At 36.4% G+C, this 17,305-nt stretch overlaps 1 pseudogene; it reads left to right on the top strand.

Moving 5' to 3' along the window:
* Positions 1–13,203: 13,203 nt before the first annotated feature.
* On the top strand, positions 13,204–15,116 carry LOC101436502 (MAGUK p55 subfamily member 7 pseudogene; annotated as a pseudogene).
* Positions 15,117–17,305: the final 2,189 nt, after the last annotated feature.

Genomic DNA, 17,305 nt, shown 5'->3' with positions numbered 1-17,305 from the left:
TGAACTGCAGATTCTGCTCTATAATTTTAAAAGGAACAAAATGACAAAACTGGAAAAATGTAATACTTCTGCAACTACATAGGAAAGAGTCATATCACTTAATTCCCTGGGATACTGATAACCTTGAACATATTGATTACCAACCAATAGCCTCTTAATAAAGATTTTCTTTTAGGACCACCTTTTTTCAAAGGGTGAATAAAAACAATTGTTATAGAATATCTCTCAAAAAAGGCATCCTCTTGGTTGTGAGCAGCATCAGTTATTTTGGCTGTGTTCATACACACAGTAATATTGCTGTCCTGATACTGACCAAAGAACTATATAATCCATATTTATAGATAAAAATTACATTAAGTTTGTGTTCTCTACTTACTAAGGCAGGAAAATAAAAATTAATATGAGGATTGAAATACCAAAGGTTTCTGTTACGCAAAGAAAAAGCAACCATACTGAGCCAACCATTGTTGAACACTGAATTTAATTTACACTTTAATACAATGATTTCCAAAGACTCATTTAGTATCCAATAAGGATGACAAATAATTCTTTTTAATTTCTTAATTCCATAAACTATTTTTAATAAAAACATACATTTCTCAATCCATAAACTATTGATGACCAAAAGGCATACCTTTAACATCTGAGGATTATTCTGAGGTTTTGTTATTTTATAATCTAACAGAAACATCAGAAAAAAGAAAGTGAGAGAGAATATCTCTTCTTTGTTTCTTTCCCTTCTTTGTTTCTTTTCCTGATGCCCAAAGATAGACATATAGATATATAGATATATATTTTTGTTTTTGTTTTTGTTTTTTTTAATTTATTTATTTATTTTAGATACCAGCACTGGGGATTGAACCTGGGGACCTGGTAAGTGGGAAGCCTGTGCTCAACCACTGAGCCACATCTGCCTCCCCAAGTTGGTTTTTCCGTTTGTCTGCTGAATCTTTGTTTTTAATTTTAGGAGGCACCAGGAGCTTAACCTGGGACATCCCATGTTGGAAGCAGATGCTTAACTGCTTGAGCCACATCCACTCCCAGCAATATTTCTCAGACTGGGGAAAAGAAGTTACATTAAGGACTCCAATTCATTTTTTAAAAATATGGTTTTCAGTTTATGGCACAAGCCATGATCCATGAACTTTATTTCCTCTGGGATGTCAATGTCTTTACCAAGTAGTCAAAAGGTGGCACAGAAGACGAAATGAAAACTAGTATTGTAAGTGAGAGTTAATCTTATGACCGGATGGGGTTCACTCTTCCGGTGACCTAAAAAAGTTAAGTCTCTATCTATAAAATGTTCAACTCCATTATTTGGAAAATGCTTCCATGTTATCGGAAAATTTGATCTGACTGGAATTAACTACATTTTAAAAATTCTAACATAATTTCATTTCAGAACTTTATTAAAGACTATATGCTACCAAAATCACTTCATTTGTTTATGTTAAATTGCTTCTTTTCATATGTAAAATCCTATGAGTTCCCTTGTTACATGAAATCCCTTGAAAATTCTCAGGTTCTCTTGTTTGAGTAAAATTTATTTATTAATAGATACTATTATACCTAATCCAGGGTTACAACTTAACCATCTTTGAAAATGTCATTATTTATTACTTAATCTATTTCTATCTTTTCTAAGTACCCTGAAAAAATATTAAAATTTAAGTGTCAGTGAACCAGTGTGGACAAAATAAATGCTAAATATCAATATACTACCTTTTAAGTAATAGTTGGCATAAATAGATAAAAATAAAGTGATATTACCATAAACTCAGACACTAAATGGAAAGAGGTTCAACAATGAACTATTTGATTTTCATTTCTTCCATTTTTCCTTTCACCCATTTACTCTCAATAATCCCTCCAAGTATTTAAAAACAAAAATAAATAGTAATAAAAATGAAAACCTTATAATATGAAAATAGCTAAGACCATTGACGATTGAAATGTCCTTAGATTGTAATCTGCAGACTTGCAACTTTTTAACTGCTCTGGCAGTACCAATGAATCAATTCAGTCAAAAGATGAGGTATATGGTAATGTGTTCTTTTTTCACTTAATTAACTACTTGATTGATTAAACTTCCAGATGAACTGCCTATTTTGAATTAAAAGTGATAGCAAATCTTCTATACTAGAGAATAGGTTTTGGCAGATTTAAAATAAAAATTAAATCAGAAATATTGCAAAATAATTTTGACTTCTTTTTTTGATAACACATATTTTTCATTGATTCCACATTCTGGCTTTAGAGTTGAAGGATCATAGCAATTGCTCTGTTGTAACAAATTTTATACTCCAGTAAGAAGTGGCAAAATAATGAAAAGAATAAAAGAAATCCTCTGATTTAGTCTTTTAATTGTTATGCAGAGGGAGATATACTGGAAATAAATTTTACTTTCCAAATTACAATCTATCTTATTATTCCATCTGTAACTCACACTGTGATTGAAAACTTGGTATCTAAATTAAGTGCTACCTTCCACAATATTTTTCACTTAAGTGACCTCATTTTCCAATTTGGAGAAAAACTCAGCTTTATCCTCAATTCACTTGCATGTATTCAAAATTTGTGTCAGTATTGATAAACATTATTTTAGAATTTTTTTATTCTAGAAAGCTTTAAACTGAACCAAGTGTTAGGAGTGGGAAAATCATAATGACCTGCTATGTGACATTAATCAAACCTCAGTAATCTCTCTAGGATTTGGACCCTTCACTTGAGAAGATTAAGTTAAATGGTTCATATAAAGCACTAGGCATATCTCCTAGATAATATTCAAGGAGCTCTCTTGGTCTTAAAATCTTATTTAGGAATGCTTCTCAGAAATAATCAGCTTAATTTATTTACATGTATAGAGAGAGAGAAAGAATCATTTCACTTTAAGTTTAGTTGCTTCTTTTCCTTCAGTTTCTTGAATTAACAATTTAATTGTTAATGGGAACTCTCATTATACATACTCCAACATATATAGGATAATTTTTTAAGTGAACACAAAGTTAAGAGTTTTTCTTCCCTCTTTATCCCCAAAAGGACAGTTCACATCCATACCTAATCATTTCTTTTTATGTCTTCAAGTTATATATAATTTCCTTTACTGTCCATGCTTTCTTTTGCTTTATTTTTAATACATTTTTTTATTTTTTAAAAGATACTTAGATTACAAAAAATGTTATGCAAAAAGATACAAGGGATTCCCATATGCCCCACTCCCCACACCTCCCACCCTTCCCCACATTAATAACATCTCTCATTAGTGTGATACATTCATTGCAATTGGTAAATGGTTATTAAATGAATGTTAATCTCCTTTATCTCTTTTTTACTACCTGAAGAAAACAAATCACAACTTCTTCTGAAGATACTTCAAACCATTTCCAGTTCTTAACATACCGGCTAAGCTGCAGGAACGAAAAACACCATAGCTTCCAAGATTCACAAGTCTAATGAAATCACCATGGTAATTAGTGAGCATCAGAAGCCTGGAAATGGAAATATATTTTCTTGTGCCTTGGTATAAAAGTCACTAGAAGGCAAGGACATTTAGGAGATCAGGGATTAGACTCTACAATCTACTTGCAGTGGGAGTTATTAAAACTTTGGGCTGGCATCTCCTAGACTAGCAACAAGAACTGTGGAGTGTGTCTTTGCTGTTTAAAGTGAGGCTGCATGCCAGTGATGATGCAATGTTCACTTGAGAAAAGGGCACAGTTGGAAATGCCGAGGAAGGGAGATCTTTGAGCACTCAGTTAAGGAGCATATAAAGGAGTTATAAATTGCTTCTTTGAATCTTTGAATGTGGGAATATCCCCACCATTATACCTTAGTGTTAAAAATCCCAAAGTTGGAAATTTATTCTTTTAGGTTAAGGCAATGTGTCTCCAGTACACCCTTGTTTGCGGGAAGGCTCACACATAAAAGGAAGGATCATGCATTAAAGTTTCAGACCAGACATTTAAAAATCAGCACAAACTAATACATATAACAGTAGCTGCCTCCACTGGTTAATAAAACCTGGGAAAGAGGAAGCTGGAAAGCCCAAAGTAACTGAAGGAAGAAACAAAGATAAGCATTATGCAAATACTTCAAAGGAGAGATGCAAGATATAAGCTAGAATGGTAAATGTGAAGCATTCAGAGCAATACCTGGCACAGTGAAAATGTTTAATAAAATATGGTAGGAAGAGGAGCAGCAGAAAAAAATGATAATTATTAACATTATTTTTATGTGTCTGCGACACCTATTCCAAGGAGATACAAAATGTGGAATCTGAAGCTGAAACCAAAATTGAGTCTCTTGCCACATTCACTTGCAGGCCAATCATTCATCTCCAGCTTGCTCTCCACTGACAACTTCTTTCCCACATGATTTTTTCAGTGATTTGAAATTTTCATAACTACCATCCTGTCCTACAGCCTCCATAGGGCTACTAGTAGAGCCCAAGAAAATCTCCAAGAGCCAGCTACATTTCTTATAGTCTTTGAAATGAGAATACATGCAATTTTGGTTTTGAGTTTGTTTTTTGTTTTTGTTTTGTTTTTTACTTCTATTCCATAAAGAGAAAGAAAGGACATGACTAAAAACAAAAACAAATATACATAGCAAAGGTTTCAAAGATTCAATAAATCTAAAATATTTACCCCATTTTAAAACATAAAGTACAGATTTATATTTATTATTAGAGTTACTCTGGAAAACATAAGAGAATAAATGGAAAAGTAATAGAAATAAAATATAATTTAAAAGGGAATATAACATGAGGGTTTTGGGGGTTTTTAGATTGGAGAAAAGTTCTCTATCCTGATTGCAGTGGTGGTTATACAAATCTACCCATGTGTGTATTAAACTTCAGAAAACATTCACCAAAAGACAACAAAATCAATTTAACTTTATGATAATTTCTTAAGTAAAGTTTTGAAAATCAGTAGAAAAGACAACAAGTAAGATGGCAGCAGAGTAAGGAGATCCTAGAGTCAGCTCTGCTAAAGGGCAGTTAGTAAATACCCATACCTATCTGAAGCACCAGTTTGGAAGCTCCAGGAGACCAGAAGAGCATCTGCAGCATTCTTGAAGGAATGGAAGCAGGAGACTGCCCATCTGCAGAAAAGATTCATAAGTAGAGAATTCCACACCATGGAGGTAGGTGCCCATCCTCCACTGGAGGCACAAGCTACCTCAGGAGCTGGAATTGGAAGCTCCACTTCCCAAAAATGGAGGAGGAAAGACAGTTGGGCACCAACTTCAGTTACTGATTAGCAAATTTGGCGGGTTTATTAGTCAGGCTTCTCTAGGGAAACAAAATCAACAAGAGATATCTTTCAACAGTAAGAGATTTTATCAGAGTCTCTCACAGGACCTATGGATGCACAAGTCCAGGTTCTGCAGGCAGGCTGCAAACAGGGACTCCAATGAAAGTCCAATGAAGGTCCTTGATGAGTTCTGGAAGAGGTTGGCTGTCCAAAGACAAGCTGGGAATTCTCACTCAATGCTGGAATCACTTCCCCTTTTAAGGCTTTCATATGATTGGATAAAGCTTCCTTCATTGCTGATGGCAATCTCCCTGATTAATGTAATTGTAATCAGATATCTGTGATTTACCACTGCAGTAAAGTCAGTGATGACTAAAGTCCACAAATGCCCTCATATTACAATTAGCCCATTGCATGTTTGATCAAAGAACTGGGCACAATTAAGCTGGTTGAACTGACACATTAGCCTAACCATCACAGTGGGTTAAAGTATAATCCTAAGAACAGCTGAATTTTGAACCTGTCCAAGTAAGAAAGAGGCCAGTAGCTGCCATCTTAACTCAGCACCCGGCACAAGGGAAAAACGGGCAGACTGAACATCCCAGTGCTGGTAGGGACTGGCTTCTTTCCATTCAGATCAGACTGCAGCTCTAGCTTAAACCACGGCCCCACCTCCAGCAAGGAGGAATCTGAGGGGACCTGCACCAGCCTTTCCAGGAAATTATAGGCCATGCCATGGAAATCAGTGATCATTTTACTTTGACAGCACAAGCCACCTCAGGAGGTATTCTGTGGCCGGAACTGGGAGCTCCATTTCCCAAAAACAGGAAGGAAGAAGCACTTGGCCACTAATTTCACCTACTGATTATTAAATTTGTCTGGCCAAAGTATAACCCTAAGAACAGCAAAAGTTTGAGTCTGTCCAAGTCAGAAAGAGGCTGGTAGCTGCAATTTTGACTCCACCCTCAGCATGAGGGGAAGCCAGGCTGACCAAATATCACAGTGAAGGTAGGGACCAGTTTCTTTCACCCAGATTGGCTGCAGCCCTAGCCTAGGCTTCAGCCCCACCTCTGTCAGGGAGGAGGCTGGCACACCCTGCACCAGGCTATCCAGGTAACTGCAGGTACATTTGGCTGGCACAGACTGAAAAATCAGAAGTCTACCAGGACAAGTGTCTACCAACTCTACCAACATAGTCTACCAACTATGGCCTTGGCTCCTACTATATAACCAGCAAGGCAGAAAGGGCAGGAAGCCCTAAACTAAAGAGAAAAACTTCACCCAGAATAAATACTCTAGTAAGCCAGATGGCAAGACATCAACAAAAAAATTACAATTCACACAAAGAAACAGGAAGATATGACCCAGTTAAAGGAACAAGATGAGCCTCCAGATGACATAAAGCAGTTGGGACAACTAATCATAGATGTTCAAACAAAGCTCCTTAATAAATTCAGTGAGATGGCTAGAGAGATTAAGGATATTAAGAAGACATTGGATGAGCACAAAGAAGAATTTGAAATCATATATATATAAATAGCATACCTTATGGGAAATAAATTAAAAATACATTGGAATCATATAGTAGCAGATTTGAGAAGGCATAAGAAAGGATTGGTGAGCTTGAAGAAATGGCCTCTGAAAGTGAACATACAAAAGAATGGAAAAAATTTAAGCAAGTCTCAGGGAACTAAATGACAGCAAGAGACATGTAACTTATGTGTCATGGGTGACCAGAAGGAAAAGAGAAGGGAAAAGGGGCAGAAGGAATATTTGGAAAAATAATGGTAGAAAATTTCCCAGCCCTATTAAAGAATATAGATATCCATGTCCAAGAAGCACAACATACTCCCATCAGAAAAAATCTGAATAGACCAAACCAAGACACATACTCATCAGAATGTCAAATGCCAAAGACAAAGAAAGAATTCTGAGAACAGCAAGAGAAAAGAAAAGCAATGAATAATGTATAAGGGATACCCAATAAGATTAAGTGCTGGTTTCTCACCAGAAACCATGGAAGCAAGACAGCAGTATGATATATTTAAGACACTACAAGAGAAAAACTTCCAGCCAAGAATCTTACATCCAGGAAAACTGTCTTTCAAAAATGAGGGCAAGTTTAGAACATTCACAGATGAACAGAAACTGAGAGAATTTCTAACCAAAAAGACTGGATTTTCAGGAAATACTTAAGGGTGTGCTAGAGCCTGAAAAGAAAAGACTGGAGAGAGAGGCCTGGAAGAGAAGAGAGTCTAGAAATGAAGATTCAATAAAAGTAACTAAAAGTGTCAAAATATTGGTGAAAATTAAATATGACAGATAAAACCCAAATATTCAGGAATAAATTTAACCAACAATGTAAAGTACTTTCATTCAGAAAACTACAACTCAGTGTTAAAAGAAATTTTTAAAAAGGCCTAAATAATTGGAAGAACACTCCATGCTCATGGATTGGAAGACTAAATATCATTAAAATGTCAATTCTACTCAAATTAATATACAGATTCAATAAAAATCTGATTTAAAAAATTCCACCAGCATTTTTTAAATAAATGGAAAAAGCTATTGTCAAATTTATTTGGAAGGGTAAGGGGTTCTGAGTAACCAGAAACATCTTAAAAAGGAAAAGCAAAGTTGGAGGACCCTCATCTCCAGAAATTAAATCATATTACCTAGCTAGAGTGATAAAATGCACATTGTACTGGCATAAAGACATACACATAGACTAATGGAACCAAGCTGATGGTTCAGAAACAGAACCTCACATGTATAGTCAAGTGATTTTTGACTAGCTTGTCAAACCCACCCAGCTTGGGCAGAACAGTCCATTCAACAAATGGTGTTGAAAGATCTGGATATCTATAGCCAAAAGAAAGAAAGAGGACCCCTATTTCACACCTTATCCAAAAATTAACTCAAAATAGATCAAAAACCTAAATATAAAAGCAAGAACCATAAAGCTTCTAGAAGAAAATATAGGAAAATATCTTCAAGACCAGGTGGTAGGTGGTGGATTCTTAAAGGAGATAAGAGGAAGACTGAAATGGACTACAGATGTTTAATGTATGTAGAAGTTTTAATTAGCTTTACTGCAAAAGTGTAGAAATGTATAGAGTGGATGGTAACTCATAGTGAGTAACAGTCAGTTTATAAATGGGGATGTAGCTGAAAATAGTAGTCTAGGGATATAAATACCAACTGACAGAATGCTAGAGAATAATCTAGGAACTGAGCACAGTAAACCCAAAGAAGGATGAGAATTGTGGTTGATGGTACAGATGCAACAGTGTCTTTTGTTAGCTCGAGCAAATGTACATCACTATTACAGGGTGGTGGGAATGTGAAGAAGCATGGGAAAAATACAACTGGATATGCATAAGAAAGGGTTAAAGAAAAATGAAGTATCCAAAAAAATATCTATTCTCCAGTCCTCCTCAACTGTTATTAAAAGCCAAGTGTTTATTTCGTATGAAGAAACTGGCAGAATACTGGTTACAGGAACAATTTGCTAGTTGTACTGAGTAATTATGGTTCATATATTATAATATTGTTATTTTACACTTATCTGGTCGAGTCCAGCTCTTTTTTGGTTACTATTTGCATGGAATACCTTTTTCCAACCTTTTCACTTTTAACCTGGTTGCATCCTTACATCTGAGGTGGGTCTCTTGTAGACAACATATGAAAGGCTCATATTTTTTATCCATTTTCTCAGTCTATGTCTTTTGATTGGGGAGTTCAATCCCTTAACATTCAGTGTTATCACTGTAAAGGGATTGCTTATTTCATCCATTTTATCCTTCAGTTCTCTGTTGTCATATTGTTCTATTGTCTGTCTTCTTATTCTTTAGTTTACCCTTCTTAATAATCTTCATTTCTAACTCTTCTCCAAATCTCTCACCCTTGTTTTTTCCTTTCAGGTTGCAGCACCCCCTTTAGTATCTCTTGCAAATCTTGCTTTTTGGTAACATAGTCTATCAGTTTTTGTTTGTCTGGGAAGACTTTGAACTTGCCCTTATTTTTGAAGGAGAGCTCTGCCAATGATTAGGAGAAAATATTTGTGTAACACATATTCAATAAACAAATCGTATCTAAAATGTACAGACACTTAAAACTCAACAATAAAAAAAGAACAACCGCATTTTAAAAATGTGCAAAAAATTGAACAGACACTTCAACAAAAAAGAAATGAAAATAGCAAATAAGTATATGAAAACATATTCAACATAGTTTGTAATTTTGGAATCAAAAATTAAAGCAAGAAATGAGATCCTGCTGTGCGAGGGAAGTCATGGACAAACTCTATGGCCATCTTCTAGTCCCTGCCTACCTCCCTCCTTTTCCCCTCTTATTTGCTGCAGATGTTTCAATAGGTTTCTACTTTGCAGCATGGGGGAGATATTAGGTGTCAGTTGTAAAAAAAACAAGTGACACAGAAATGGCACAGCCTGATTGTACCTTGAACCCAAACCAGGAACAAACAGCCCCTGGTGCTGTCCATTGTAGGAACTCTGTACAGTTGCTTTGATACATGCTTTTTCTTAGTAGCAGGGCCTTGTTTTCCTGAAGTGTATCACATCCCAGGACTTGGACATCACAGGGGTCATCAGCTCTGATGTGATGGTTTCCTCCTCCTTGATTGTTGCCTAGAATTTTGTTCAGGGAAAAAAGATAGGGAAATTGTAGAGTCTAATGTCCAGTGTCTTCAAATTCATAGTTTTATTTAGATTTTGTCCATTGTTTGGTTGCTTCAGAAAAGGGGGTAAATCCAGTTATTTGTGTTACTTCTTGATCAAAAATAGAAATCCTGGTTTTATTAATACTAAATAAACATTTTAAACATTAATGCAAAAAAGTTTATTGACTTCATATGGCAATGTGCTACAAATCAATTGGATAAAACAGACGCACATATTTTTAAACATAAGCAATTCATACGAAAACAAAAAATATGGGTAAATACATTTAATCAGGGGACGTTATTTGCAAAGAACTGAATTGAAAGCTATCATAAATATTATATTTTTCTCTTTTCAAAATCAGGAAACTTTAAAATTTAGCAAATACTAATTTGAGAAATAATGAGGAAAGAGAGTTTCAAATACTGTTAGTGGAAAAATAAATGAGCAGAATTTGGTGATATGTATCAATGTTCATATTTTGTGACCTAGCAATTGTACATCTATAAATTTATCCACAGAAAATAATCACATAATTGTGAAAAATTACATATATAACTATTTTATACAAACTTAGTTTATAATAGCAAAAAACTAAATATCCAAAAGTAGTGCAATATTTAAATAAATAATGATCAAAAAATGATAGTTGAATATACCATCATCATTTAGAAGAGTATTACGGTCTATACTTACTTAAACAAGCCTATAATATTAAGAGAAAAAACGTGTTATAACCTACATAAACTCTGAATTATAATATAACCAAATTTTTATGAAAGAATAATATTTGTACATGAAAAAGTAGCAAAATGTAAATATTTTGTGGGATTGGGTATGATATTTACATTATTCTTAAATCTACTCCTTTAATAAATATTTACTGAATAACCTGCCAGGCAATGAATAACACAGTAGGTTAAATGGAATTAAGTGCTATGAACAAACCCATGCTGGAAGGAGAATATGGAGTTTTGTGGGAGTAAGTTGTCAATTCCACTAGGTTGGTCAGAGAAGGCATCACTTGGAGGAGTTAACTGAACATAGAACCAGCCAGTCTTTTTGATTTAAGTCATGACTGGAAATGCAGCTATTCATAAAGAATATGTGGGAAGTCTGACTGCCTTATGGCTTGGGTCCCTGCTTCCAACATGTAAAACCAACACATATTTTGCAAGAAATGGAAATACTGTCACAATAATATTTGAGGAAAGGTCTGAAAACAGTTATAAAGTGAGTCATGTCAATATCTCAGGGAAGCACATTCCAGACTAAGAGAATGACAACTGAAAGTTGCAGAGGCAGGAGCAGCCTGGCATGTTCAAGTCTGGCCAGAGTGAATAAGATGTGATATAGTAGGATAAGATTACAGTGAGGGCCTTATAAGCCCTATACTCAGAATAAGGCAGAAGATTTTCAGAGTTTTGAGAAGAAGAGTGAAATGACCTGACTTATGTTTTAGCCAAATCACTGTGGCTGTTTATCTGATAACAGACTCAAATGGGACAAGAACAGAAGAATGGCAACCAGTAAAGAAGCAACAGGGATAGAACAGGCAAGAGATAATGGTGGTTTGGGCCTATGTGATAGAACTGAAGTTGGGAAGAAATTATCTGATCTGGCAATTTTATGGTGGTAGAGTTATTCCATATTTGCTAACAGACTGGATACGCAATATGAGAGAATCCATAATATTATGCAGTGTACCATAATATTATGACTCCAAGATTATGAGCCAAAGACAATAAAGATGGAGTTGCAATGAACAGAAATCAAGATACGGATTAGAAAGAAGGATGTGGTAAAGTTCAGGAGTCAGACTGGGACATGTGCCTGAGGTGATATTAGAACTTGTAAACCGAGCTGTGGCAGTGCCATAAAATACTGGGTTTAGGAGCCTAAAGTTCATGGGAAAAATATTCATGTAAAGTATCTTTCGCATAGTAGTTAAAGCCAAGAAAGCTGGGAAGTTAAGGAGGAATCCTCAAAAAAGAATGAGGCAACAGCTGGTTAGGTTGGAAGGAGTCTTGGAAAGTGGAGAATCCTGGAAGGAAGTGATTCAAGGAAGAGGGAATGATCCACTGTGTCAAACGCAGTGAGACCTAAGTGAGGACCACTGTAGATCATTGGTAATCATGACAAGAACATTTTTTTTCGTATGGTTGGATGAATTGAAAAGGAAAGAAATGAGACAGCAGAGTATAAGCAATCCATTTTAAAGAGCCTTTGCTGTAAAGAGTAGGATTTTAAGTGGCATGTGGAGGGAAAGGGGGAACAAAAAAGGTTTTTTTAATGATGGAAGAAATGTGAAGATTCAATAGGGAGGAAAAATTATGATGAGAAAACAAAGAGAGAGAATTCCCAGAGTAACTGCTTTCAGTAGGAAAGAGGGTATGGAATCTGGTGCACAAGCGGAGGAATTGACAGTATCAGGTCACCCTGAATCAGAATAGATAAAAGGGTATATATTCATAAAGTAGGTGGATGCAGGTAGATACAGTGATAGAAGCTTGTGAAATTCTCTTCTTCTCAGTGAAATAAGATGTAAGATGAAAAGCTGCAAATGAGGTGAGGAAAGAAGTATTTAAAAATGAACACTTTTTCAAAATTCTGAATATGTTCACCATGCATATGACATATTAAAAATATCTCAATCTTTGATTATTTTTTAAAATAAAACATAAAAAATAATTCTAAACCCCCTTGCAATTTGGATTCCAGATATACTTTGGATGCTGTCCTTTTACTGTACTCCTGCAAGGCTTAAATTTGGAGATTAGTTCATGGATAGAGGAGCAGTAGCATGAGAGGCTTCTGATTGGCTAGGGGAGATCGCATAGATGAATGGTGGCTTGGATCCCTGTTCCAATCCTGGCCCCTGGCTAATGTGGTGGTACATTTCAGACCTTAGATGACACTTATTGCCGCAAAGATAGGCCCTCAATAGCCTACACCTCCTCTGTTGTTCTGGGAGTCATCTCTGGATGACCAGCCTAAAACCTTCTTTTCTAAGCTAATTTATAAGTCTCTGCATTAAATCATGTTATATTTAAACTAACTACAGTGGTTTCTGCTATCTGCCACAGAACACTTACTGGTCCACCAAACAAATATTGTCATTTTACTCAGGGTAACCAATTGGGGGTGAAATAAAAAATACAACTAGGATTTTTAAAACAAACAAACGGCACCCCGCGCTCTCGCCCGGGCAGGAGCGTCTGCCCTGGGATTATTTACTGAGGCTTCCTGCGGTCCCAGGCGGCGCTATGCTGCGCTTGTCGGGGCTTTTTCCTGAAGGGACAGGTAGAGCCGGCCGTGCGCCTCACCTTAGTCTGGCCTCAGAAAAGGCTTACAGGGCACATCAGTCTTGGTAGGCGACGCGGCTGCCAGTGGTTGACCAGAGCTTCCCTTGGGCTGACTGCCTGCTAGAGCCGGAGCGTGACGACCCGCGACCCGCACCAGGCCAGCCTTGTCCCCGGGATCTGGGAGCCACGCAGGTCTGTACGAGCCGTTGGCTGCTCTACCAGCCCAGCTGCAGCCACATGTGGACAGCCAGGGAGACCTGACCTTTCTTTGGGATGTGTTTGGGGAAAAGAGCCTGCATTCACTGGTGAAGATTCATGAGAAACTACACTCCTTCGAGAAACAGAGCCTGGTCCCCATCCTCCAGGGCATGGCGGCCTTGGCAGATGACCTGGCTGTCGAGCTTCAGAGCAAACTGTTTAACAGTGAGATCCAAGAGCAGCTGGATCTGCTGTCAAAGCCCAGTGTGAAGGCTTTACTCCCAGTACATGACACCGTGGCTCAGAAGAATTATGATCCTGTTTTGTCTCCTATGCCTGATGATATTGATGATGACAAAGACTCAGTAAAAATAATCCGAATGGTCAAAAATAGAGAACCGCTTGGAGCTACCATTAAGAAGGATGAACTGACTGGGGCAATTGTCGTGGCTAGAATCATGAGAGGAAGAGCAGCAGACAGAAGCGGTCTTATTCATGTTGGTGATGAATTTAGGGAAGTGAATGGGATACCAGCAGAGGATAAAAGGCCTGAGGAAATAATACAGATTTTGTCTCAGTCTCAGGGAGCAATTACATTTAAGGTTATACCCAGCATTAAAGAGGAAACACCATCTAAAGAAGGCAAGGTCCCTCTTTGACTATGATCCTCATGAGGATAAAGCAATTCCATGTAAAGAAGCTGGACTGTCCTTCAAAAAGGGAGATATACTTCAGATCATGAGCCAAGATGATGCAACATGGTGGCAAGCAAAGCACAAAGGAGATGCCAATCCCAGAGCAGGCTTGATTCCCTCGAAGCACTTCCAGGAAAGGAGACTGGCTCGGAGGCGCCCAGAAATGGTAGTTCAGCCCCAGAAAGTCTCCAACAAGAAATCTTCTGGTTTTAGAAGAAGTTTCTGTCTTAGTAGAAGTGATAAGAAAACAAATAAATCTATGTATGAGTGCAAGAAGAGTGATCAATATGATACAGCTGACGTACCCACCTGTGAAGAAGTGACACCCTATCGTCGGCAAACTAATGAGAACTACAGGCTTGTTGTTTTGGTTGGTCCTGTCGTGTAGAGTTAAATGAACTGAAACGCAGGCTGCTGCTGAGCAACACCCAGCACTACGGCGTGCCGGTGCCTCACACTACAAGAGCAAGAAGAAGCCAGGAAAGTGATGGTGTTGAATATATTTTCATTTCCAAACATTTGTTTGAGACAGATGTACAAAATAACAAGTTTATTGAATATGGTGAATATAAAAACAACTATTATGGCACAAGTATAGACTCAGTTCAGTCTCTCCTAGCTAAAAACAAAGTCTGTCTGTTGGATGTCCAGTCTCATACAGTAAAGCATTTAAGGACACTAGAATGTAAGCCATATGTAATATTTATAAAGCCTCCATCAATAGAGCATTTGAGAAAGACAAGAAAAGATGCAAAGATTATTTCAAGCAGAGATGACCACGGTGCTGCAAAACCCTTTACAGAAGAAGACTTTCAAGAAATGATTAAATCTGCTCAGATAATGAAAAATCAATATGGTCATCTTTTTGACAAAATTATAGTAAATGATGATCTCACCGTGGCATTCAATGAGCTAAAAACAGCTTTTGATAAATTAGAGACAGACGCCCACTGGGTTCCCGTGAGCTGATTACATTCATAACTAAGGAAGATTTCCAAAATCCTCTTTTTATAGAGTGCCTGGTTAGGAAAAAGTCAGTTGCCATTTGGTGGTAGGGTTTTTTAAAAATCTTTATTGCTGTTATAAATGTACAATCTTGGTAAATTTGAATGCCAGCTTTGTCTGTCTCTTTCTACACCCTGCTTTCAAACATAATATATGAACGTGTAGTCCAAAATCAGAATTTGCACAGTGCTGTATTCTGAGCAAAGCATTAAACCATCTGATTGTCTGGACTAGAGCTCCGTCCTCAAGAGGAGGTGGAATGTTTTAGAGAGACATAGCTAGGGTTTCATACGTATTGGTGTTCAGTGGGTTTCGGATGGGGTTGCTGCCCTCGAGTGTGCACATTAGCAGCTGAAGCGTTCTTAGATCGCAGCTCTGGGCAGCTCCAGACAGAAAAAACACCTTTGCTGTTATCCAGGTGGAGCAGCACAGATTTACCCAGGCTTGGCGGCAAGAGGTCCTCTTACTAGTCCAAAAGTGTGTGCTTTGCTTACATGCACACAATATATTCAGTGTGTGCATTATAAATTTTTTCTTAAAGGAATTACTGAAAGTTAGCCTTGAGAAAGTACTCTCTGTGGTATAGTTTGAGAAGGCCTAATGAGTACATATCAGTGAAAATATTTATAAGGGAAGACAGACTTTTAAAAATTATTATATATGTAACTTTAAATATCTTTCCTTACTATGTTAAGTTTAAGAATGGTGGTATCCTGAGGTTAGTAATTATTACAAAGGGTATTTTTATTTATAAATCCTCAGATATTTTTGGAGTCACCAAAAAGATTTTTTTGGTTGGACTTGAATTTTCCCCATAAGTTATAAAAATGTGTTTCTTATTCTAAAAGTAGATGTTTTACATATTACTGATATGGTTCAAGGAAATGTGATCATTTTTAAAAATATACTCCATTGATGACCCTGTGTTTAAATAGCACTGATATATTTGAGAAAACTCTTCATGTAATGTTAACTTATTTTTTTGTCTTCGAGGGGATTCCTGACACGGGCTGGATACCATCTTAACCTTGCCGTTTTTAAGAAGTTTAAGAAAAACTCTTGTATTGTAAATATTTAGATGGGATTTCTCATTTTTCTTGATACTACTGATCTTCAGCAAGTGAACTGTATAGTTCAAAATACTAGAAATGTCCCCAAGTTCTTTAAGAGAATATGGCCTGCCATTCTTGCATGCAATCTAAAATCATTGCATCCGTGACTTTCAAACAGCAAGATTTGTTTTTTTTGTTGTTGTTGATTTGTAAAGAGACTTTAAATGTTATGCTTAAGGAAAAAATAGAATTTAATGAGATTTTATACATTTATGAACTACTTGAAAGGCATATTTTTTAAATTATCAACTGGGGCTCTTCATAAAATTATGTAAAGGTATAAAGTAAAGTAGTAATTTTATAAATTAGGGTCAACATTCCATGTAAATATTTGACCTTGATTCATACACAGATCCACACATGTTGTATCTGCAGTGCACATTTGATGGCATTAGTCAACAGATTTTCTTCGGACATAGCAAAGTACATGTTAGAAACAGAAACAAAAACTATACTAATAGCCTTGATACATTCTCTCACTGTAATATTTAGATAAGTCTAAATGTTATTTAACAGCATAATAAATTTAATTAAATTTATTAATTAAATGGAGGAGTGTTGTCGAAGCTGTTACTACAGTCATACTTAAGAAAGTGTGGCAGGTCTAAGAGAAATACAAGTCCTAAGTAAATGGTTTCGGTAGAGAGTCTCTTCTTTTAACATTGACTAAAGTTTCCTGTAAATCAAGATTTCCTGTGCAAAGAATGATAGGAAATGTATAATCCTGTAGGCAATCATCAGAATAATTTAAGAAGTCCAAATTCCTGTTTTGAAATATTTATATTGACTTTTTTTTTCATTTATAAAGAACTGCCTCCATTCTTTAGTGAAGGTAGATATACATGAAGGTGGAGGAAACTGGGTTCTTTTTGTTGTTGTTGGTGGTGGTGGTTTTATAAAAATAAAACTTTCTGGACCTTTCACCATTTTTAGATCAAAACAGCAATATTTTTAAAATAATGAAAAGAAAAGGGGCACTTTGGCAATCTGAAAAATATGCAGCCTTGCAAGTGACATTGGCATGGCCATCCTGATGCTCAGAAAGAGAGTCTG

The sequence above is a fragment of the Dasypus novemcinctus genome, chromosome 3 (assembly GCF_030445035.2).
Source record: "Dasypus novemcinctus isolate mDasNov1 chromosome 3, mDasNov1.1.hap2, whole genome shotgun sequence".
Classification (NCBI taxonomy): Eukaryota; Metazoa; Chordata; class Mammalia; order Cingulata; family Dasypodidae; genus Dasypus; species Dasypus novemcinctus.
Note: the sequence above shows the minus strand (reverse complement) of the source record. Positions and strands in the feature narration are given on the sequence as shown.